Raw genomic sequence first — 25,604 nt, forward strand, 5'->3', positions numbered from 1 at the left:
TCTGGAGTAGTCATAAATATTAAGGACTCTTAAACGTCTTTAAAGACTTGGACATACTGTAGATCTTGAAGCATTTCAAGACCCCCAAGAGAGGTCTTTGCATGCCCAGCAGCTATGCACAGCTCTGACCTGTCCTAGGGACAGCAGACAGGCCTGGAGGAGCCACCTCCACCCACAGGTACCTGCAGGATGGGGGGCAAGGCTGCGAGCAGCCTGGCGGCCCTGTCTTGGTGTCCCTGGGGACACACGGACAGTCCACTTTAGTTGCCACTCTGTGCACGTGACTTTCCATCGCTGGGCTCCCCGTCTGCTTCCTCTGTGTCGGGGCGGTTCCTCTAAGATGTTGCTTCTATAATTTTGTCATCTGTTAATATGGGAACAGTTTATTGTATTATTTCTCCGGATCTGTTTCTCCAAGACTTCCCTCCATCCACATCTATTCCTGCTAAAAATCAGCTTGTTTTCTTCTTGCAACAGTAAGTGTGGAACTTTGTAGATTCCGCATTATATGACTTTGACCTTGTTGCCAGCTGACAGTATTTGTCAAGAGAGACCAGGCTATCTAAAGCATACCACACCTGTTGCATGCCTGTTACACATTAGATAAAGATTTAAGGATGAAATCTGTCCTTAGGGAAGCTGACCGCAAAACTGGTTTGCTGGAAGCATGATTTCTTACTGGTCTTCTTGTCATAAGCATCCAGTTACTTTATTCTTCTTAACTCTCCTGTTCCACACATGGGAGAGGCATGGTTTGCAAGGAGAGGTGATACTTTATTTAACAAGGGGATACAGTTGGAAAGAAATAAGCACACATGTAGACACACCAGCTCTGAACACCTTTAGACTATCACTGCTTTTAAGGAGCCAAGCTGTGTAAACTGACAAATTTTTGAAAACGCCAGTTTGGGAATTTCAAGATCAGGGTGAATTTTTTATTTTGTAGTTAAAATTCTGAATATTCCAACTTCTGTTTTATGAGTTCTGTTAATCACAACTTCTGCAAATCCTCTTCAATTTACCCTGATCTTCAGACTTTGTTATGGACATGTGTACACATATACGAGAAAATCCTGCAGTCCATATACATAAGCATTTTATCCCAAGCCTCTGAATTTGTTGAATTTCTTTTGTGAGAAATAGCGGCTGGCCCATGCTGTCAGCCCGTACCTGTATTAGACAACAACTGCCAATAAAGTTGTAATAGCAAGCCCTCCTGATGTGCGTATATATTTACTAGTCTTATTAATTATTTATGCTGGTATATTCTGGCTTGGTAAGCAGCAGTAGAAACTACAAAAGCAAAAGCACTTTACTACTAGTGTAACTGCGCATTCTCTCTGACTATTATTAAAAAAAAGAAAGTTGCCTGTCCTGGTTTTGGCTAGGACAGAGTTAATTTTCCTCCTAGTAGCTGGTAGGGTGCTATGTTTTGGATTAGGATGAGAAGAGCGCTGATAACATGCGGATGTTTTAATTGTTGCAGAGCAGTGTTTACATCAGGCCAAGGACTTTTCAGCTTCTTGCTCTGTCCTGCCAGCGAGCAGGCTGGGGGTGCAGCAGGAGCTGGGAGGGGACAGACCCAGGACAGTTGACCCAAACTGGCCAAAGGGGTATTCCATACCATCTGACCTCATGCTAAACAATATATAGGGGTGGCTGGTCGGGGTGGGGGGCCGGCTGCTCCGGGATAGGCTGGGCATCGGTCAGCGGGTGGTGAGCAATTGCATTGTGCATCACTTGTTTCGTACACATTATTATTATTAATACTATTATTATTATTATTGTTATTATTATTGTCCTGTCTTAATAAACTGTCTTTATCTCAACTCACAGGCTTCACTTTCCCATTTCTCTCCCCCATCCCAGAGAGGGAGGGGGGAGGGTGAGCAAATGGCTGTGTGGTGTTTAGCTGCCAGCCGGGTTAAACCACAACATTGCCAAAAATCCACCCTGACAGAGTAAGAATGTCTAATGTGAACGTACATCTCTCTCAGGTTTGCTGCTGTGTTCGTCACCAGTGCCAAAACAGCAGCCTGCTAGTCCCAGGGCATGCTGCTCCGAGATAGATGGGCACCACGATGAATTCGCTGTTCCCTACTATACCTCTTCTTTGACAGTCCTGTCAAAGCTCATTCAGCTTGAAGCATGGCAGCACTGGTATCCAGCTTCTCATCTCTTCTACAACGTGACATCTAGAGGACAGTCACAGTAATTTGCTTTATCCATCATGCTGTGAATTTACTGCAGGGCTTCTTTACCTGAGGGGTACTTGCAGCAATTTTTGGTATACTTCCAGCATTGTTTTCCCATGTTTGTGGCTTGTATTTCCAAAATCAAAATATTTATTCAATTTCTAAGGCACAGATATTTTTGTGCGCTAGCTTTTTTTTTTTTTTTTTTCCCCATTTATCAATATGGATGATTTTTTTAAAAGGAACTTGTCACAAAGAAAATAATTTTCCCCCTTTTATTAATAATCAGATCTTACTTGCTTATGTGCATGAAAGGTACAGAAGGAAGTGACACATGCCCTTTGTTAACATTGCAGTTCAAGCATACAGTCATGCAATCAAAATTGTTATTGACATTTTTCCTTCAGAAATGAATACTATGATAGCATCACTATATTCCTGTAAGGGTAGGGGAGAGAATTTCTTGAATGCATGTACATACAATTTGCATTCTGCCTGAGGTGTAGTAGATCTTGTCAAGTGAGCAGATAATAGAACCTGTGACTGGGCTCAGTAAGACAGGTCCGCCATCTGCTGTGGAAGATACCGAATAAACTCAAATACCCTTTGAGAGAATAAAAAACGTGTGGAAAAAAAAATAATATTTACTTTTGCAGGAAAGAAATAGTCCCAATTCAGGCTTTTAGCTGACAGCTCCGTTTGAAAAAAAAACAAGCATGGAACAGAGATGGGCAGATTTTTCTAGGTTTCTTTTGCCTATTTCTAGGTTATGTCAAAACAAGCAAAAAGGACCCAACTGTAATTTGTAATGCATAAGTGGAATAAGGCAGTTTTAGAGGAATAAATCATGTCTGCTTAGGGCCAGAGTGTAGTCCCAACATCTCACTCCTCTCCCATGCAGTACCTTCCTTTAGTACATGAGGTTAACTAGGCCAGGGTTTCCTCTCTGATTTTGGCCTCACTAAGCAAGCAACTTTTCAAGACTTTAAGTTCTTGCATACTCAAAACCAGCAAGACAGCAGTCTCCTACCCAGCCTTGCAGCAGCAGATAACCTCTCTGCTGCTCACATACAGCAAAACCTATCTCATAGAGCAGAAAATCAGGATTTACAACATCCCCCACCACTGCTAGGCTAGGAAGAAGGGGAAAAGTATAGCCAGCTCCAAAGGGAACTGTAAAAGTTACAGTTCTTTATCCGGATACAACCATATAGAAATCTCGGCAGCACTTTGTTTTCCTAGTAAATTCCAAAATACAGATCATTTTATGTAATACATCTTCTGCTATTAATAGGGCTTCCCATCCCTTGCCCCTCTAACATTAAAAAGCGCTTAACCCCTAGGTGGCACTATTTAATAAAATAAGGCATGTTTAGGCACTATATTTTCCCCCCACAGATGGAGTTCTTATTTAAAATGTAAACTAGTGTAAATTTAAGTATGTTGAATGCAGCTATTAGTCTCAGTTTGGTAATCCTCTTTTTCTGAATCTACCTCTCAAAGCCAATAAAATATACTGCTATGAATCTCATTTAAATACAGTATTTGTGCCTTCAGAGTGCTATGGAATATATTTCCTGGAAAATTATGGTGCACTGCAAACTATTATAGTTTTTGTTCTTTCTGTGAGCAGTGAATAAAACAGCGTTGGCTGTGTTTAGCAATTCGCTTGGAGCAACAGTAGACTGATAGCTGTAAACAGCTGGTGCTGAGCTTCCCCACATCTCTCGTATATTCTCACAGGTTATTTTGGATCAGGTGGAGGCTGGCCCAGCACCACACATCTCCAGTGCACATTTTGAAACTCCCTGAGGTACAGCCAACTCACAAAACTTTACATCCTCAACCATGGGACTTGTAGGGAGCAGCATGCTCCCCTTCCGTCTGCCTCATGTAGGTAAGTTTCACATCAGCCTTCACTCCCCACATAAAAGTGGGAGTCCTCTAACTTTTCTCACTCCTGCAGTTTCTGAAAGACACTGTTTTAGTCCTTCCTGATCCTGCTTTTCACACTGATGCTGGAATTTGCATTGCTTGGTGGTGCAGGGGAAGAACGTTAGAATTCATCCTGCAGCCACAGCAGCAGTACCCCAAAAATACCTTGAGTAAACCCTTCTTACACTTTGCTTCCACAGACAAAAAGGAGAGGCAGAATACCTTTAAGGCAACACTTACCACTATGACATCTTTGCTCACAGTCAAATGTAGATGACGATACCAGGAGACAAGCCAAGGCTGATAGGACCTCAGCATCCTTGGGGTGTGGAAAGAGAAGCAGTGGGTGCAGAGCTTCTAGGTGCAGGAGGTACCACTGGGAAACAGAGAACAGTGCAGCTTAAGGCAGTTGGAGGAACAGTGCTACAATATCCCCAAGAAATTTCTATGATTCTCCTTTTGAAAAGATGTTCCTTTTTTTTTTTTTCCTCACGTTGAAGTACCTGATAAATAACTCCTTCATGGCATCTCTCAACGCCCCCTTGCCTCATTTGGCTCTGATTTTGCTTGTGTAGGCAATTCTTATGTATATTCTCTCCATTTGGCTTTTGTGATAGCTTCGTTATCTTTTTCTGTTAATAGCTTTAAGTTTTGGGCTCACCCAAATTGCGTTATTTTGTCAGACTTTCTTTCCTAAGGTAAGAAATGAAACATGTTTTTTACACCATCTTTGTCACTTCCCCTCTCCATTGTCATCCAGAAAACAATTGTGCATCTAATTACAATTCTCTGAAAATCAACGTGGTCATGGAAGGAAAACTGTACGCATATCACTGTACTTTTTGGGTTATTTACTTTTCTGTAGAGAAGGCTACTCTAAAGCTTATGAAACTTTAATTTCCACTTAAATCCTAAACTGACAAGAAGAGCATTTATTTCAACAGAAGCATACTGAGGCCCAATCCTTAATTCACAGGGGGCAAATTTTCCAGTGTGACACTGCTAAGAGGAAAAGGATCAGGCCTTTAAATCATTTTATCACTACATCAGTGACTTTTAGCACAAGCAGGAACTGATTTATTCATCATAGTAAGATGTCTGCTTGACTACTGTCCAATGCACCAAGCACTACTTTATGCCCTTCCACATTGCAGAGTACTTTGACCCTGAGATGCAGAAATAGAAAGTGAATGTACGTGTGTTGAATCAGAGACCTTGAGCAAATGCTGGTTCTTTAGCCCAGTCTTAATTCTTCCCGTGCCAGCCTAAGCTCATACATACACTGCAGGAAGTCTAACACTCAATGTCCTTGCTATTGCAACAGTTAGGAAGCTGGTGTTTGTTGAGAAACTTTTATATCTCCAGACAGGAGCAATCTATAAATCAGAAAAGATAAGTAAATTCTTACTAATTATACATTTATGGTAGTTATTATTCTTAGCATTGCTCCAAGCATTCAGAAAGAGATGGTTTATTTCCTGAGACATTTCAAGCAATTTGTTTTTCTCCAAAGACACAAATTAAGTATTTTGCTGACAAATACTATTTATTTTTCTTTTTTTTAATTCTCAAGGGCATTTAAGTAAACTTGAAATATTTTTTCTTCCAAAACTTTTATGAGCTTAGGAATGTAAGCCTGAGTATATTTTATAGGTCACACAATTTGCTGAAAGATGTTAGACTATTCTGATGGAACTTTTTTTTGAAGAGAGAGAAGGTTTGCTTATCCATTTTTGCCTAAAATAGTAAGCCTCTGTACAACTCGCATCTAAATGCTTTCGTACTGCACATCTGCAGATCACATGAAGATACCCAATTTTTTTGTTGAGAAAACCAACAGGAAATACACTATTGGCAGCTACTACGGTTAAACTCTGTGTAAGACTGTAAGACTCAGGCAGCCTCCAGTTCAGGTTGAAACTTCCGTATGTAATGATACGCTATTAAATACAAAGGCTTTATCTTTTTTGGATTAAATTTTAACTTGCTGAGTAAATTAATCAACAATTAATAATTAAAAACTGATTCAATTTAACTTGCAAATAAAATACTGTGTATGACCCTGGATGAATCCAGGACAAAAATCTCCATCCATATCATGATTTATTTACTTATAAAGATTAATGCAGTTTTGATTTTGTTTCAACAGTTCATGTTGGCCTTTCAAGTTCCAAATATATTTGACTGTAATAGAAATCTCTGAAAGGTGTTTTACCTTCTTTCTGTCTGTCCTTTTGCCTAATCCAAGTCAGTTATAAATGAATGCAGCCTTAAAGGATGGAGGTAAAAAACATAATGAAAATAGTCACATGGTCCAAAATGTTAAAAAGATGGAAATCTATTTAAGGACTTAAACATGTTTCAGGAGCTGTAGAATCTCTGCGGACTGACATATGGGAGTCATATGTCAGCATATGCCTGTGCTGCACGTACAGCCTATATCCCTTGCTAAATTCTATTTGTGTCCATAGTTGTAGCAAGAAGATCAAGTTTCAGTGCAGTTAGAAAAATGCACAGGCATGACAAAATGTTTAATTTTTAAATATCTGTAGAAGCAACCTTACACATAATTTATTCTTTCCTTACTCCTTTTTGTGGCCTCTGAGAACATCCTGACAGCTAAAATAAATTTACCCATCTCACCCCCTGTTAAATTCTCAGTGTCAGGAAAGATGGGACCAACACTAAGATTAACCAGAAAACGAACACTACAGAATTCCAGAAAAACTTTTGTTTTTACTCTTTCTGGCCTCTATGTGAGAACAAAGCTCAGTTGCAGAGAAGAAAGATTCAAAAGATGCAGTGCATGCTAACATGTACCCTGTGGGCAAGAAATATGGGATTAAGGGAGAGGACAATTTCAATTCCAAATCTAATCATATAATAACCAAACAACAAAGTCACAGCATTTGTTTCTTATTTATAGACTAGAAAACCTATTTTAAACCTGAGAAATCTCCCTTTGGAAACATTTTTTGAAATTAGTACAGTTTAAGTTTCAATCAAATAGAAAATAAGAAAAGCGATGGGAAATTTCCAACACCAGTCAGCCACAAACTAGCTGCAAGATACGATCTAACCTCAATTCCCATGCTGTTTCCAAAAGAAACATTCCTTCCTACATCTCAAAGTTGAGGATAGCTCTTGGTTACAGTTTTAGGGCCCATATTAGAGTCAAACTATATGTTCGACTATTCTGACAACTAGAAAAAATAGGTTATTATAAGCTGCAAATATCAACAGTTAACAGTAATAATTGTGAATGATGTGTAATATTTGATGGGTCTTTATTATTTGTTACATTACTCCAGTGTAAATGGAAAGCAAGTGTTTTAGTTGAGGGTACTGCATGACTGTGAATTAGGTTTGAGTGAGAAGAGAGATAAAGCTGTAGAATTTCCAGTGTAATATAGTGTTGACTGATTACGAAAATAAAGTAAATGGTGTATTTATTTCCTTTCTATATGGAAACAATGAAGAATTTAGATTTCTAGTCAGAAGGTCAGGGAATGGATTCTCAACTCAGGCTAAATCCACATAATTTTGCTAACATCAAAGGAGTATCATTAGGTTGACACTGCTACACTCCAGATGAGAAATTCACTCACATTTCTGAGCCTCAAGCACAAGTAGTGAAGCACTCATTTAACCATACAATTTCATTAAATGGGACACAGAGTAATTACATGCCAACAGCTAGAAAAAGGAAAGCTGCTTTTAACATGCATAGATCCCGGGATTAGACAATCACCAGTATTTCAGCAGAATTTCTGTCTGAAGATTGTTGCACTGAAATGGAGGCTATTATCGTAACCAAACATGGTGCTGGGAGTTCAGGAGGAGAGGCTGTGTGATGTTAACTGTGGTTTCTGCTTCACTGCATTACCTCGCAGCGACATTAGCACATATTTTACATTCTGTGAGGGGAATGCTTCTCTTGTCCTCTCTGCCACTTGGAGATGAGAGCTGACACTTGAAAATACTATAGTGCTTGTGATCTCGTCAGAGTATAAGATGGTCTTCTTGGATGCAGAAAATTCAGCTGCCTGGAGTGGTTTTGCTTTGTCCAGCTGGTGTCCTACCATCTCCAGTATGATCTGAAATACAAAGCTGCTTCCAGACACCACTGCTTGTTATTCACTTGACTTTACTAGCCTTGTCAGAGTTAATTGGATTTGTGGCATGGTCAGATGTTTATTTCTTGATTCTGTTGTCCCTTGCCTTACAGGACACATATGCCAGGAGAAACTACAGAATATCTAGCGCATACTAAAAATATGAAGAGATACATGGACATGCTATCAATGTTTTTAGGATATAAAATCTAAGGAAATATGATTAAAATATCTTTTATTCTAATCTTTCCTAACATTTTCAATTAGCCTCTGATTTGTCAAGACAATTAAAGCACTCAGGAATCTTTTTATTTGAATACACTCATGAATCTCTTGACAGTCTAATATCGCACTCGTTAATTTAGTCAGGCATAAATGCCCAACTAAGTACTACTGTAGATGAATACTATTTTGGGGAAGAAGGCAAATAAATCACAGAGATGTAAGGTTACACTTCCAGTAAAATCTCTTAGTTTATTAAGTATTAGATAGACCTATACTATTTATTAAAGCCACTGCCTACAGCCATAATTATAGTATACTTTGTGTAAGAACGTTTATGTCTTGTATAGAAGATGACATAGTCTCAGGCTATAAAATAGCTCTTATGCAATTCGCTTTCTAAATCTTTCCTACTATTACTAATAATTTTACTGTAAACATTCTAAAACACAATGAAAAAACAAGTATTAATAACTTTGAAAAACATCAAGCGATTTAAATCAAAAGCCACAAAAGAAGAGGACTTCACTTACATCTGCTGCAAAAGATCATGAGTCTGGGAGCAGATACGCTAGAAAGGATTTACTCTGAAATGCAATCTATCTGATTACAGAGGCTTTGGTCAGATGAGCGGCCCATACATTGCCTTTGAGAATGGATACATACATACATACATACATATATATAAATACACATACAGGACTCACAACACACTACGGTGGAAGTCACGGTGGATATACCAAGTCATTACACCAGCCTTTTGTTTAGGCTTGGAACAAGAGCAAATCAATCACACTTTGGTCTTCAAAAAATGTATAGAAATTGTTGAACGTTCACTTGTATGTTGGCATGAGCTAAATTTCATGCATATGATATTGAGAGGAAGAAGAGAGAGAGATACATAAACAAAGCACTTAGGCCCATGCTTAACTTTAAATATCTAAATCCTCGTGAAGTCAACAGCTATGCAGTTGGAGCTATGCCAGTTTGTAGCTGAAAACATGACAGTCATGATAATGTTTTATACAGTCATGTTGTTATTAAGTTTGCAGGCAGAAAACAACTATGCAACTACTTTTAGTCTGTAAGTGTTGAGGTATGTAGGTTTGTGAGAAACATATTAGCAAAATGTTGATATTGACTGGTACAAAAGAAATAAAATCAAGGGCAAACTACTTGTCATCATTTCAGCAAGAACCGGTGGATATGATTTATCTCTGCTTCATTCTCATTATTAGCACAGGTCCAATGCTTTCAATACACATCAAGCTGGGGTAGCACAGATTCAAATCGATTGAGTTTGGTTTCATTTTTGATGACTTATTGAAAGCATCTGCTAAATGCACAACAAGGTCAACCCTCTCCACTCCAGCATATCACATTAGCTATGAAACACAAGAACTAATAACTTAACTTTTAAACTGTAGTGCTTCCATCCTTCAAACTGTACTGATTTAGATAAGTCATTGCTCCAACCAAGGAAGGCAGGGTTTGATTTTTCAGTATTACATAAAGCGAAAAGATTATCCATCTAGATTCTGAACCCATTATTCTGCCTGATGAGGAACTTCAGGAATGGACCTAATAACTTTTGGGACAATATATGATGCAAATTAATACTAAGATGGAGCAGATCTGTCAGAATCTCATCTTTTTCAACATCATCACTTCTAATGGACAAATTAATTATAAGATGCATTATCTTATGCTCTAGTGTATTGCGTTAATTAAAAATTCTTTATTATATTTCCTTGAGGGTAATTATAAAAAATGTATCACCTCCAGACAACAGTCTATAAATATTTGCTCTATCATAGTTGCTTCATTACACTAATTTTGTGTCTCTCAATATTGTTACTTAACTTCAGTAAAATTTATTTATTTATTTATTTATTTATTTAATTTATAGGTGCATCTGGTAGTACTTACTTTTATACAAACACGAAAAGTTATGGTCCCCAAAATTTCACTAGCATTGCTCTGCGCTATTAAACTGTACTGTTCTCAGCACTGACAAGACAGGAGAAAATCTATTAAGGTCAGTTTTTATTTATCATTACAGTCCTTCCACAGCACATTATTAATATAAATGGTGTATCAACTACCATGAATCTCTGATTTAAAAAGTGCATGTTAGTCCATAAGATACTGCTGAGGAGAAACAGGAATGTCTGTTAGGATTAAAAAAAAAAAAAAAAAAAGCAAGATCCAAGCAAAATCTAATGCTCTGTCAGAAGCCAAATTATGATATAAAAAGTAACATTCTTCTAGACATGCAATTGCATTTTGTGTCATTTCTACATGTTCCATGAAAGTAAGACTGCTACAAAGCGGCACGTTGAATGCATACACCCCTCTTCTCTGATACAAGATCTTCCTTAGTGACAGCAATGGATATGTCCACTGATAAACCTCTTCCTCAGAAAACTACTAAAAGCTGGCACAAGACAATCCCCAGACCCAAAAGTTCCTTGGCCCAGCTCCCTGCCTGGAGGCTGTCTGCACGGCACGTCACCCCAGGATGCTGGGGACCCTTTGGGTGGCACCTGCGAGGAGGTCCACCCAGCCACCCGCTGTGGAGCCAGCAGCCCTGGAAGTGCTGCCATCCTTGACACAGAGGCAGCTGCAGGTTTGGGAAGGACGGGCAACCTGCCAAACGGATGGGTAGATGAGCTGGCAGGGAACCAGAGAGTTTCTGACACAAATCTGACAAGCTCGGGTTCCACAGGGTTCCTTATCTACATCATAAAAATTCTAGATTCTATTCATACCAAAGTACTAAATAGTTTATATTAGGAAGTGCGTTTTATAAAAGTCCGTTTTCTCCCCCCAAAATGCACAGCGTAAAATTTAACCTGACAGTTTTTCATCAACTTCAGACAAAAGTACACATTAAGCAACAAATGCCTAATTAGAACAATTGACATTGAAACAGGTGGAACCAAATAATCTACCCAGTTACTCAGTGTCAGCTGGTGCCTGCCTAGTGCAGTGCTGTGCATTGTAGGAATTCTGCAGCTACTGCTAAGAGACTAAAGAGATGAAATATCAAAATATCACAAGCAATGAATCTGCTTAAACATGGCACTTCTCCAGGCAGGCTAAGGCCATTGGCAAGCAATGACTACAAATACGAATGTAAAATGTTATCACTCACCCAGTGTTTGTTGATTTCCCCTAGCTAGAATGTGTAGAAAGGAAAACTTGTTCCAATTCAGTTCAGCATGAAGTTGCTTCAGTACAAACTTTAATCAGTCTCCAGAAGTATTTTAGATATATAGTAGCACATATTAATTTTAATGAGATTATATTACTTACTGTATCTGAGCTAGATCCTTCAGCTTGGATTGTGCAGTATTTGCTTGCTCACATTTTTACAAAAGCAGGTAAATCTACAGCCTTTCAGTTGATAAACAGTATAACAATTAAGTAATTAACTACTACATAGCTTTTGGAGTAGCTATTCTCTAAACATTTCATATTCATCAGCCTTTCTGCATTAAAAAAATAAATAAAAATCTGGGGACTGAAAGTTGAATCAGCGTTGATGAATCCAGTTTTCCTATTGTACCTGTGTCAACGCTTTGTACTCTGACCGAGAGCTGTCAAGACATGACCTATGTATTGCTTTACAGCCAGGAGCTGTAATAAGTGATAAGCAATGCCGACAGAGTTGCACGCTGTGAATACCTACATGTCACTGTGTTTGGTTTTCAATATTCTTCCTTCACCATCTCGCAACAAACACAGGATTCTTGCCTCCACCTAAGTATTATTTAGCCTGAGAGCTAAATAATTTGGGAGCGAAGTAGCTTTGTGCAGTGTTATGCGCATTCATTTCTTATAATTACTGGAGCCAGTTTCAGCTGCTATGTACACTCTAACTTCAATTTATTTACAGGAACCTATGGAATCTTTAAAGGAAGACACTCAGGCATTCTGTCTTTTGCCAAGAAGGAAGGTACCAGCATGTACGATACTGGTTTACAACCCAGAATTTCTGTTGTACCGCTACAAGACTTTAGAGAGAAAATATCTGGCAAATGAGGTGAACCATGCTGTGACAGCAAGCATGCTTAGGGCTTTACTGTTAGCACAGGGGAGCAAGTGTCCCGATTTAAGATTTCTGCTCATCCTCTGTCTTTGATAGGAATGTTTGCACTTATGAAGAGTAGTAGATTGGCAGTTTCTCAAGAGCAAGTTATATTTCTCACCACAGATAAGCATGTCTCATTTCATTTTGGCAACAAAAGTTGTTTCTATTCATTTCTGAGCTAAAATCATGTAGTTCGAGTTCAGTGCTTTTTCCAAAGAGAAACCTCATCTTCTATGAAGAGCAGCCTTCTAGTTTTGTTAGCACATATATTTTATGTCATGCTAAGGAATAATTTGGCTTACATCCCTCTGCCATGTGACAGCGTTAGGCCAGGTTCCAAGGGAGAAAAAGTAACACCTGATGACCTAAAACCTAGGGCTCAAGGGAGCCCAGGGAACCAGAAGTGGCACAAACACTGCTTTCTTCTAACACTCTTGCAAAAAGCCTTGTCTCAAAGCTTCCATACTCATGTATTTCACAGTATAACTTTTCTGACTTATGAAGAAAGGGATGGCCGACTCTTCTTGCCAGACAATCAGCAGGAATTATAGAGCCAAGAGCCAGACAGTACACATTTCCATGTACTGCTTTGTCATGCGCTCACTGGAGCACCACGAGAAACTGCACATTCCTTTAAGTCTTCTGTTATACTGCATTTTGTCTGTTTGGCTCCTTTCCTAACAATATCTAGCAGCATCCAGAACACATGATCATACTGCGTTAGAATGTGATAATAATCCTACAAATGCGGAAAAGATCTACATTTTCTGAGGTCAATGCCAGGAGCTAGCAAAAGCCATACCATACACAAAGGACTGCGCTGCAGTAACTGGTCAGACCAACTTCTGTAAGCCCTGGCCTTTCCTACAGAGAAGGACACCTTTATTTCACACATCTGTATGAAGCTGAATTTCTGTTTCCACCTTATATGTCCTTGGTCACTGGCATTTTTCACGAGACAAACAAACATTGCTTCTCTACAGGCTGTAATGGAAAATGGCTGCTAGTTAGAAGGAGGGTTTCAAGAGTACTTGGTCAACCTGAATCTTCCTAGCAGTTTTCAGCAGCTACAGACAGGACTTCATCTGTCAAAGCGGCAGCAAATACAACATAAAATGTAGAGTAGGTCCAATTTTTAGTGTGTCAGTAGAATCAGCCTGCAGTTATTTTTAACTGCCTTGAAAGCTTAGCAGGAAGATACAGTTAATCCTTTAAAGGATTTGCAGGTATTCATAGCTTATTAAGTAAGCATAGTGGATTAAGCCAATAGAAGATTGTAGCCAGTCTTCTAAAGACAACCTTTACATGCTCATATTCAATAAAATAAAATAAAATAAAAAGAACAGTTTTTAATATATACATACTCTTGCCTGACAATCACTCTTGATTGTCCATATGTGCCAGAATCTCCTACTGAGATTAAATAAAAATGTTAATTAGAGACATTAAACTCAACATGTGTGATAATTAAATCATCAAATACCAGTGAATTTCTGGTGTCTTATCTTCCCATTATCCTGTAAATCCTTTGAAAAACAGAACTATATCCTGAAAATGAATTTAAAAATGCATCTACTTACGCACTTAATAAAAAATAAAACTAAACCAGTAAAGATTTATTTTGGGAAGAAGAAAAAAAAAAAAAGGAAGAAACTGATTTTAATAGGTCAGATTTTATATTGCTTTTATTCTTCACAGAGAAAAATTCACAGATTATAATGCATCGGGATTCACTGACAGTGACCAAGCTATGAGAAATCTGGGCTCTTCAGCATATTCATAAATGAAAACTAGACAAGTAATAACAAAAAGATAAATTCAGATGACACACAATTATTAGCCTGAGGAAATCTAAAGCTGGCTATGAAAAGCTTCAGAGGATGGTTCAATACTGAATGGTGATAAAATGCCAGAGGCTATTTGGTATCAGTAAATGTAGTGCACATTAAGAGAGGAAGGGAAAATACACATATGTATACACATGTGGTATTAGTCAGCATCACCAGGAAAGAAATCTGGAAATATCTCAGTGCCTAAAGAAGCAAACAGATACTTAGAAATTACTAAAAATTGTCAGAGAACAAACACAAGAAGTCTTTGCCCTGTATACATTCAGGCCACAGACAAATTTTGAATAACATATGCAGTTTTGGTCCTTCAATTATCAAAAAGGTTGTGGTTGAATTAGAAAAAAAAGTAAGGGAAGATATGATAAAGATGTATTAAATCACTAATTTTATGGAAAAGGTGAACTGGGAACAATTATCCACCAGCTTTCACAATAAAAACATCGGAAGGCATGAACATTTTTCTAGTAATAATAAACTAACTGAACTCACTTCCATTAGATATCATGAAGGCCCAAACTGTACATGAATCAAAAAAAATCATGACTTCATGAATTCAGCAGTTCTGTTCAGTAGTCCAGGGTAACTATTAAACAAAAGAGACTCCTAGCCACTGAAGGCTAGAAGAACATGATAGAAAAAAAAAAACACACTGCAAGCACGACTGCCTCCTTACAAAACTTTACTTATTTTACGAAATAAATACCTACTTACTCAGATGGGATCCCAGGTTACATGGGCTTTTCATCTGGCTGAATTCAGCAGTTCTCAAGTCCTCGTGACTAGAATAAATGAAATAATGACTTACACCATTTGGCATATTTTTACAAGAAATTTGTCCAGGACCTCTCCAGTTCTCTCACTATTACTTAAAGAGAATCAAGAATGAACAAAATTGTCTCATGAACTGTACAACTGAAGAAGACTAGTGTCCAACATATTTTTAATGTTGTATAGTCTGATTACCAGAGAACCCTCTTCTTTCACCTTTCAGTTCTGTTAAATGAAATATATGTATAATGACTGAAATATATGTAAAATGATAAAAGAAGATTATTAAGATTATAATTAGGACCCTGCTATTCTCAGATTATTCAATAGTGGAATTCAGTTTTGACTCTGCCCCTTGAACATAACCAGGAAACACGAGAACATAGGGTCAGAAGGGAACTCCAGAATCACTGTGAATGATCCAGTCTTATGCTTGCAGTCATATCACTTAATCCCTTTCAGAAACTGACCAAATCCCCTTTAATAATTGCTCGATCAGATGGCCGTCCCAGAGCATTTCTGCCCTCATAGAAAAGTCTTCTAATTTCTAGACTCAGTGTATTCCTAGTCAGTCTTATGCTTATGACTTATGCTCTTATACCAATTCTGTTCCCTAGTTTAAACAGAGCTTTTATCTCTCTCTATTGGTATATTAAAAGAAAGAAATTATATCTGCTGTTACTCTTCATCTTGTCTGGGTAATGAAGTCAAACTTTTACAGCATATCTATCTTACAGCATGGTACGTGATGTGAAAAGGTCCAAGCACATCAGGACACCCTGCTAGTCAATGCAGCACAGTGCTGCACTCTGTACTCACGCACCTCTGGTTCTAGGAGCTGTGTAGATGTGCTAGCACATTCCTTTCAAGCCATAAGCCCCGTCACCAAGACAGACAGCCTTTCTCAACGTGTATTCAATGCCAAACTAGTGTCACTGTACAGATTCACATCTGGAAATATTTCAGTGGCAGTTAGCTCAGTTATTTCTGTATCACAGTTCACTGTGTGGTGAAACTATGCTCCTTATCTCATGCGGTACCTTTCTAATCCCATGGGTCACCACGCTGTCTTTCTCCTTACTGCCTCTGTACTGATTTGTCTTTCAGGAATGTGGAATTTCCCCAGAACAGATTCTAATTTTCTTATATATATCAAGTTCTTAATGTTTCTATGACAATCTCTGACATACAAAAAAGACTGAAAAGATTGTGATGTTATTTGCCTGGGTCTTCAATGAGTTTGAACTGACAGCTTTGCTGGAAATCTTAGCCCCATGAGTCACTGCAATGATTCTGAAGTTTAGTGACGACTCTACTGTGAGAATTACATCACTTCTTACCATTCTGGAAGAAACACCTCCTTAATATAGTAATGGCAGACTGGTATCATCATCGCAGAGTTCCTAACAGATGCCTGAGATGAGAAGAAATGCAATTAAAGCAGCAGGAAATGAAGATTGACTGAACACCTGTCAGTGGTTCTGCTTTTTTTTTTAATTATTTTTTTTACTTACAAATAAAAACACAGTCTATCTTAATTCCTCACATGTTCCAATTTTCCCCTATGTAGTCCATTTTGCCAAGCTAGCCTGGACTAGGCTAGTTCCTTCTCTGGCTCTATTCCACACTGCAGATTTGCTACTGCGAGTCACTCTTACTAACAGATACTGCACAGACAGCAAGGCTTCAGGAAGCCTGCCGCTTACATGAATGAACACTTCACTTTCACATAGCTAGTGCTTCCTTCACGTTGAGGGAGGGCAGTGGTCTAGGAGTGGGAACGAGAGCAATTGCTTGGACAGCAGGCTCTATTTTGACACAATCATGAAGGGGAGACCAGCATGACTATCTGCATAAATGTTAAAAATAAGAATTAAAAAAAGAAAAATCTGAGGGCAGAAAAGGGCTCCAAAACACAGGGAAGCAGGAAGAACTTTATCACAATGCAAAGACAGCACAAGAAGCTCCAGGACGCCAATGGCTCAGAGTGACTTGGTGGACAAGGAAATGAGGGACATTCCTATGTTTTATAGATTAATTAGAATGGTGAGAGGAAAAGTGCTGTGAAAGACACAGTAGAATAAGAAAAAGGTTATATTGGAAAAGAATTAAATGGAGAAACATTTTTAAAAATCTGGCCTTCTGCTCAAATTTAAATGTAGGTACTGGATATAACCACATAACAAGAATACTGTATATGAAATATTTATTCCTACAGAAGTAAGATAAAATATTACTGAAGTCACATATGCGGACTGCATACATTTACCACAATATGAAACCACAAAATGTTTATTTTTAAAGCAATTTATTATGGCTACAACTTGCAGGCTTTATCATATATTTTGGAAATTTGTAACGCATACCTGAAATCAGACTATGTAATTAGACAGAGATCTGTGTTTGCCTGGCAGAGGAAGCAGTGTAGTGCTCCTTCCTCACTCCGTTTCTGCTGTCGTGATGGATGTCCTCCTGGCACTGTATCTGGCTTCTGTGTTCCTCACGTGCCGAAGAAATGAATGAATAAGAGGAAGCAGCCTGCAGAAACTCTCTGTGATTAATCCTTCTTTCAGGCTTACTTTGCATTGCTGCAATATATCTACCATAAAGGAGGTTTCACTTGACTCAGTACAAGAGAAAAATCAGCCCCACGATGTGTCTCACCGCCACTGAATCCATATACCTATGCATACACCCCTAATGTTCCCGACTGGCATTTCAAATGTCTGTTCAGAGGCAAAACAAAGCAATCAGAGATTTCAGGTGCAATCTGAATGACATGAGCCAGACAAACTCTTCAGCTGAAGTGCTGCTGTTAATCTCTTTCCAAAACGTTGAACATTGTGTTAATAAACATTAATATTTGTTTCAAAACCTTAGGAATATGTGGCTGAAATACAGTTACCGTATTCCTACAGTGAGGAGTCAGCAAGTTTCCACCATAAATCATCATCTTAAACACAAATGCAACACGGCATCTTGTAAACAACTAGGGAAAAAAAAAAAAAGTATACTCAGCAACGTCCAGTGAGAAACAGAATGCAGGAAAAAAAGCGAATTTCTTATAAACATGTCATGTTGAATAAAACAATATTTTTCCTTTCTTTATTTTATTTGGTACTGTTACTCAGTCAGGCAGGTTTGCTGTGAACGAGTTTCATAGCACAGTACTTCCCTGAAGTAAAATACAATCCTATGATCCTTTTTCTTCACCTTGTCAAGATTCTTGCCAAAGTAAGGTGAAATTATTTTATTTTGCCATGAGGTGCAAGATATTTTCTTTTATTGTGAGTAAATAAATGTAAATAAATCTATGAAATATTCTGGTTTGGGTGGGGGAAAGGGGGTGTTTGATGTTAAAGCCTGAATCACATACCTTTGAAACCACATTCAATCACATACCTTTGAAAACTTTAAATTCAGATAAAAAAATAACATTATTTAGAAGACCAGTTAATCCTCATCCACATCCACAGACCTGCCGCCATCATATAGGGTTTAAGAATTAAACCCAGGCCTTTCCCTTGAGCGCAGCTTCACCGAGAGAAGGGCAGGGAGAAGAAACTGGCAGGTGCTGGGAAAGGGACAAGAGCGAAGCATCTGTTCCTGTGGGGATTTTTCTGTCCTCCCACACATTAAGGGGAGAGAGGCATACAAAGAGTGCACAGCGTTTATTTTTAGCCAGTCAGACAAAGGGCCATCACATTACTCTGTCTCAAGGATGGCTACAAACGCCTGGTGCTAAGATCTGATTTTTTCCCACTCATGTTTTGATTTTTTTCCCCCTTACTTTGTAAATGTTATCTTACATTGCCAGGCACATTTCTAATATATATCTTCTTGGCGCACTTGGTTCAAACCTGCTACATAGCAGAATTTTGCACATAGCACCTCTCGATACAACATAAGGATACATTTCTTCAGGATTTAAATAAAAGCCAAAAAAACATAAGCCTCCTTCCACTCTAAAGAACCTTCCCAGTTCTGTTTACTGAATATATAGAGATATATTTCAAGGTTTGCTTTCAAGTGAGAACTCTTACTGCTAGTATTACTCCTCTTATTACATTAAAAGCATTAAAAAAACAAACAAAAAAACCCAAACACTTCCTAAGAACTGTGAGGCAATTCTAAATCAACTATTAATCATCTCATTCCCCATATTGCCAATTTTTGTTTTCTGTTTGTTTTCTATTGGGCTATATTTTTTCTATCAATTATCAGATTACATTCACAATTTGTTTATATTAACCAAAGTAATCCATTTGTTCAGTTCAGAGGATGAAGATGATTTTAACAGGCAGTTCTACTGAAAAGGACATAATTCTTAATTGAGATATTACTCACAATTCAGAGAAATAGAAATACAGAAAAGAGTATCTTCCTCCACCATATGAAACAACACACCACTTAGCTAAAATAGCAGTTTCTAACCCAGGAATTTAAGGAAGTAGACATGTATTTCTGAGCTCTGTAGACCTCCAATGACTAGACTTTTAAAGGAAAAAAAATATGGAAGGAACAGCACAGGTTTGTGTAAATAAAATAAACATATTCCAAAATTTATATATACATATATATATATATTATGATTTTACATGTATTTTTAAATGTATTCCAAACTGAAAATAGGGATGTCTTTCAGCAAGTAACAGCTTCCTGTGCAGAGGATAAAGTCATAGTAGTGAGATGATGAAAATATAAACCCAACACATTTAATACAGTACTATGTAACTAGAATACGTAACTAGAATATGTAACTAGAATATTTATTTCCAGCACTGTAGAATGCTTGCTTTGGTGGCAGCTAAAATGTTCGTTATCTCCTAAGGAGGGCTATGGGTTTTGAAGCATTAGCTCCTTTCAAGATTTTTTTAAATAGTCCTGGAAATACCAGCCAAGATCTGGGCCAGGAAAAGGACCGATTAGAAACTAAGCCCTGTGGATGAGAGATTCTCAGACCGCACAACGGAGCAGTTGGCTGACGGTTTGGCAACCCGTACTTGGAAAGGCACGTTTGCATTAATTATTGCAAAGTAGCCAGAGAACAGGTTTACAATTCTTTAGCTTCTCTGTACTAGTCATCTCTATGAACATTTTTATTCTGCAGTAACTGGAAGATACCTTACCTCATTCCCACTGAAGACAGAGCAAACACAAACTTCTTCACGGATGCCTTGAGACAACCTGCCTGAAGTAGCTACCACACCGCCCATAAACACCTTCCTTGTTTCATGGTAACCTGTCTTTGTAGCCGTGCCATCTGAGAACCAAAAAGGCCCGTACAAAGCAAACCAGCTACTTGAGAAGCAGTCACTCAACTGCTCGGGGCAAAGAACCAAATAAAGGAGCAGAATTGTAAATAACGCACAAGGAAGTGCCTAGTGCTGACTGTCTCCACAGTAAGGAGAGAAATTTCTCATTTGTATATATTTTTCTTTACATAATACTGTTTATTCAGAAAAAAATATATAACAAAGACATCTCTCTCTTTGAAGAAACAATCCTGCTCAGACCAAAGGAGCAATCATACCGGGTGTCCCTGAAGGAGCTGAATGTGCCTTGAGGGGGAATGTACTGGGTGTCCCAAAGGGCAGGCAAGGCACTCAACTCTTGGCCGGTTGTCTTCTATGCATGCATAGGAAGCACATATTTATACTTGTCAGACAGATATGGAAGGCACATCTTAAATCCCACTGATTCCAAGTAAATTTCAGGGTGTACTATGTTTAAGGTGCTCCACTACATCAGCTGCAGAATGCTAACTAGCTTAGATTAAAGAAATAAAACACTGTATCTGTGAAAGGAAACTCCCTTGTCTCCTTTGCAGCAGACCATAATACTCTGCTTCATAAAATTACAATTAGCCACACACATTTTAAAAAATTCACGATAAAGTATGCAGAGAAGAAATGCAGAAGTAAGTGGCCACACTGCTGCACGCTCTACAGAACTTAGATCACCAACCTGCAAAAACACATTACTGGATGAGTAACACAACTTGTACTTGGTCAAAAGAAAAACATAAACTTGTTAGACAAAACTGGTCATCGTCTCATATTTCTTATGGATTAATCCCATTAAGTCTCCCCAAATGTGGTTGTTATTCCCAAGCATTATCCATACAGTTCACAATAGTAAATTTCAGCATTCAGGTTGAAATACTCATTCTGTGCTGATGTTGTCCACTTGCAATTTGTGCTATTGTTAATTATTCAGCTAAGTCAAACAGTATTTTTTTTCATTTCCTAAAGGAACAACTTGAGCGTTGTAAACAAGAAAATAACCAGTGATTCACTTTCAAGATTAAGCTTCAGATGACTAGCTGTTAATACAACAAAAAAGCACTTTCAAAAATCATTTAACATCTTCATGAATGCTGCCTGAATGTTAATCACACGCTAATTCACACCAACAAATGATGACAAATCACACTCGTCTTTTTCTTTTAAAGGTTTGGTTTTGTACTTTTATATAAACTATAGCCAAAGGCAACAACATATCTTGCTGGAAATTCTACTTATTTCTTCATTGCTGCCTTTTCAAAGAGATGCTTTCTGCACAGCGAACTACTAGTGCGTATTGAGCGCTGTGACCTTTATGATTTTGATTTCAACAACAAGGTCAACATTGCTAAGAAGACAGTTTTGCCTTAAAGGCAAAATCTCTCCAACAACCTAAAACGGATCTTTTAAATGTAATTGAACTGTAACAATTCATTTCCATAGGCTTATGAAAAAAGATGCCTTCTAAATTCACAAGCAATTTCACAGTATTTGGCCACTGACAATACATGTAGACAGAGAAACTGGACCTTTACTTTTGGGATTTTGTGCAATGCTAATTCAGACAAAAGTTTTTTACGTGAAGACTGAGAGCCAACGAGGAGCCCTGTGTTAAGAACAAGCAGAGGAATACAGAATAACCGTCGCACATCAGAAACTGGGAAAGGCACAGAATACATGAGAAACCAAGACCCCACTCCTGTGAACACTAACAACTGTGCACAGGAGGTGTCTTCCCCTGATGGTCCCCCCTTGGTCAGCACAGTGCATCTCACTCAAAGCTGTACAGCTGAGTCCTCTCAGGGTCTGCACTCTGGCATCACCCCAGGGCAGCTCACAGAGGGATGTGGATCTTGTTGTTAAGCCATGGACAAACCCTTTTTCACGTTAAAACTGTTGCTAACATTCAACATCTGAAATAAAATAGTCATCATAATTGATGGATGTGATTCTTCATTTTGTATATCTTGCATAGCCAGAGCTACCCCTGCAAGTATAATAGTGACTGGATATAAGATACCAAATCAGAACGGTAATTTTCCATGTGGATATACATAGACATCATAATATTTTAAGAAAATGTATTCCAAACTTGTAACTTAAAAAATTAGAATTTGATAAAAACTTACAATTTGTTACTGGGGAAAGATATTTAATGTGCTTGGATAAATCACTACAGGTTATGTGAGGCAGCAGAAAATGAGGCTTTTGCATTTGCTGGACATCATTATCATCAGCTCCTGTTTGCAGTTTCCTTTGGGGTAAAAGCTGCACGGAGTGGTCGTTCCCATATTTTCACAAGATCATCTTTGGCAGACAGAAAATTATCTTACAGGGGAAGAAAGGAAATAATGTTTTATAGATTTTCTTTCTTATTCTGTCATTGCTTCATCTCTGTTACAGGCTTTTTCTAAATTTCCTCCTCCTACCATGCGCACAGCTGAGTATGAATAACACTCACTGCACAGCAGCCCTGCTTTTTATTCAAGATGCTGTATCAGTGTACCACCTAGTCAATGAAGACTTGATTCTATCAATGTTTGTTTCAACCTCGCTGTTCTTTTTTTTTTCCCAAACTATCCTGAGAGCAGAATGACCAAGCATTTCCCTTTTCACTTTTTCTGTATTTCCTGAGAGCGAAATAAAACGGAGAGGAGGAATAATAGGAGGGAGGGATTGCTTCTGGTGAAGGTAGCAAATACACCAGTCAACCATGATCAGAACTGTCAGGTGTGAAAATCTGGTACGTGAATCCTCAGAGAATTTTGACTATACACATCTCTTTCAAAGGCACACGGCAAAATCCTCCATTACAAGAGGATGAGACGGTGAAAGCCACCTTAAAAAGGCTCCACAGTGAATGGATGTCAGGGGAAGGAGGAGGGGAGAAAGAAAAGAGGTGGTCTTTCTTTCACTGTGACTAAGCTTTGGCAGATTTGCAATCACCAGATACATTTTTTTTTTCCAGCTAGCAACATTAACCTCCATGAAAACAGAAGGGCAGGAAAACTGCACCATCTTTTCTCAACATCAATATGTTCCCTGCTCAGCACAAAACAATATGTTCTTATTATTATTCCTCCATGTAGTCTTTTATTTTCTATAACTTTCACATATTTAAGTATTGATTGCTGTCATACACATTTTGTTTAAAACAAAAACAAACAAACAAAAAAACCCTAGGGGAATATCATTTACATACCTCAATTTAATATAGGTCACATGCAAACAATATATGGGAAATCATTTAAAATAATGAGTAACACAAAGAAATTTAAAACTCTTGTTATTTTCAATGTCTTTGGGAGTGAGGCATTAAAACCTACCTCACTGAATTTTAGAGATTTTCCACTTCTTAGTTCACAAAATTCCAAGACCATGCAACGGGCTAAGTAGCAATTTATTTGTCAAACAAAACACAAATTGTGTTAAAACCAGTATTATCCCTTTTGGCTGAAGTAGATAGCTAAAATTTGGGTGCTTGGAAGTTGTTTCAGCTAAGAGATGTATAACAGGACCTGCTGTTTTGTTGTTTTAAGTTATTCACAAAGGATATAAAGAGAATTGTTTCTCTGAGTAAAGCAGAAATCAAACAAGAAATTTATGTTCTTACAGTTCCAGCTCTCTCTATAAGATAAACCTTACTCTTACGGCTTCCTTCCTTTCGCTGCAAACTGCAACTTCACCTGCAGCTGAGCTGAGCCGATGTTCGCCATCACTGAAAGGACATCCCCACCCCACTGCTCCCTTAACTCATCCCTCCCTCTGCCTTCTGCTCTTCCCACTTTCCTTACTCTCTAGGCAATTCTGTTCCTTGCCCTCTGCTCTGGCTCCACCACTTGTCAAACCCTTTCCACAAGCTGATTTAACTCACAAAATTAGAAGAGTTCTGCCATTCTAGTAATCAATTTTCTGCTATTTTAGTGATTTATATCAGTTCACACAACAGTGAAGAAAACCAGAAATAACAGAAGACGATTCATGGCAAATGATATGGAGGGAGGGGAACAGATGGGAGCAGAAACTCCTTTTTTTGGTTGTGAAATGTTAAAATGCTCTGCTCTCTTAGGAAAACTTTAGCTCATGCAGCAAGTGTTTTTTCTTGGTGGCTTTTCAGCAGCATTCCTCTGTTTCCTGGTCACTGTTTAATGGATGACACACCTCCACCGAAACTTTGCCATTTTCTGTACTCTGTCTACAACAAAATACATCTAATCAATAACTGGCCATCCATTATGACAAGTACCTGGAACTCAGTATGCCGGTCTCATTGTTTCAGTTATTTTTTTACCTAAGGGACCTTGTCAAAATTTATTTTCATGATTTGTGACCTGTAAGTTCCAGTTTGCACCTGATCTCTACTAAAACAACATATGAAAGGAACATCCTCAAGTTGCACCAGGGGAGGTTTAGGTTGGAAATTAGGAGAAATTTCTTCTCAGAAAGAGTGGTCAGGGATTGGAATGGGTTGCCCAGGGAGGTGGTGGCATCACCGTCCCTGGGGGTGTTCAAGGAAAGGCTGGACGTGGTGCTTAGGGACGTGGGTTAGTGGGTGACATTGGTGGGGGGGGGGCAGTTGGATCAGATGATCTTGGAGGTCTTTTCCAACCTTAATGATTCTATGATCCATAGCTTGGGTTGCAAAGCAATAGAAATGGGTAAAAATATGGATTATTTCTGAAGATAAAAAAGCAGTTGTTTCAGGGCAAAAAAGAACAACTAAGGAGGTGAGAAAAAAAAATACAAATGGCACGTGTAAGTTGCTAATGCTGACGCTATCACAGAATCATTAGAGTTGGAAGAGACTTCAAGATCATCTGGCCCAACCACCACCCTACTTCCAGGACCACCCACTAAACCATGTCCCTAAGCACCAGGTCCAACCATTCCTTGAACAACCCCAGGGATGGCGACACCACCACGCATCCTTCTTGGAAAGAGTCGAGAGGTGTAACAAGGAACCGTCCATGGTTTACATCCTTGAATCGAAGGGCCAAGACTCATTTGCCGAATGCGTATGGTGGTTCTGCGTGGCGTTTAAGCGGTTCACGTGCTACTTCTCAGACGGCGTGCGAGCCCCCCGTCCCCCAAAAGCCGCGCCTGAAGCCTACACCACCCTTCCTCCCCCGGAGGCACGG

General features: G+C 38.6%; 1 long non-coding RNA gene across 1 annotated transcript; it reads right to left on the minus strand.

The window, feature by feature from the left end:
- Window positions 1-2,524: 2,524 nt before the first annotated feature.
- Window positions 2,525-25,586, minus strand: LOC310893778. Its single transcript, XR_014579279.1, has 5 exons — window positions 20,311-25,586; window positions 17,548-18,170; window positions 16,522-16,595; window positions 15,125-15,192; window positions 2,525-4,506 (listed from the first exon to the last, which is right to left on the minus strand). It is a non-coding gene; the product is annotated as an uncharacterized lncRNA (long non-coding RNA).
- Window positions 25,587-25,604: the final 18 nt, after the last annotated feature.

Source organism: Anser anser (genome assembly GCF_964211835.1).
Source record: "Anser anser genome assembly, chromosome: 2".
NCBI lineage: Eukaryota > Metazoa > Chordata > Aves > Anseriformes > Anatidae > Anser > Anser anser.